Genomic DNA, 812 nt, shown 5'->3' with positions numbered 1-812 from the left:
GGGGGGTTAATGTCAACAGGAAAGTACTCCTTTCGCCGCTTACACTTATCATCAATGGGAGATGTAGAACAAAAATCCATGATCGACATTTGATAGCTGATCGAATTCTTCCGCCCCTGGGCTCATTACCGTGAAATCATGTTCCGCGGCCTGTTCATTTTCTCCCATTAGCAAATAGCACCGAAGAGTAATGCTTTACCCATCTGTGGATATATCAAATGGTATAACTAGATGCACAGATCATGCACCCGCTTCAGTATTTTAAAAGCGCCAATCAGTTTAATTCTTTATATGCCACAGAAATAACCTCCATGTTTTGCATTGTATTTGTCGTATGATAGGTATATACCGAGGGCTTCAAGAATATTTAACCGTTTCAAGAGCAAGATTAATCAATACTGGTGTTAAAAGGGTTGTCATGGAGCTTATCAGGACTGGAAAAGGGTAATTTGCAAGGCCATTGTATTACACAAAAACGACCCTTCCGAAGTGTTGATGATGATGTACTTAATAACTGACACAGCAACAACAAGCTGCATTCTTTCTATAGAGATATAATAACTCATAGCCATGCATGGTAGCTGGTAGGAGATGAATGCAATATTTGGCCTCTCAGGCCATTGGGTAGAAGCATCTTAATCGGAATTATTGAACCGTGTATACTGGTGTATTATATACCAGACAGGTGATAGAAACACAAACATTATGGTTTGATAGATTGTGAACCTTTGTAAGCTTGTAAGCGAGCAACTAGGGGACCGACGGCTTTAAGTCCTCTCCGAGGGACATGGTCATGAGGATTAATGCTTTAC

The sequence above is a fragment of the Strongylocentrotus purpuratus genome, unplaced genomic scaffold (genome assembly GCF_000002235.5).
Source record: "Strongylocentrotus purpuratus isolate Spur 01 unplaced genomic scaffold, Spur_5.0 spur5_scaffold_3, whole genome shotgun sequence".
Taxonomy (NCBI): domain Eukaryota; kingdom Metazoa; phylum Echinodermata; class Echinoidea; order Camarodonta; family Strongylocentrotidae; genus Strongylocentrotus; species Strongylocentrotus purpuratus.
The sequence above is the reverse complement of the archived record's forward strand: the minus strand, read 5'-3'. Positions refer to the sequence as shown.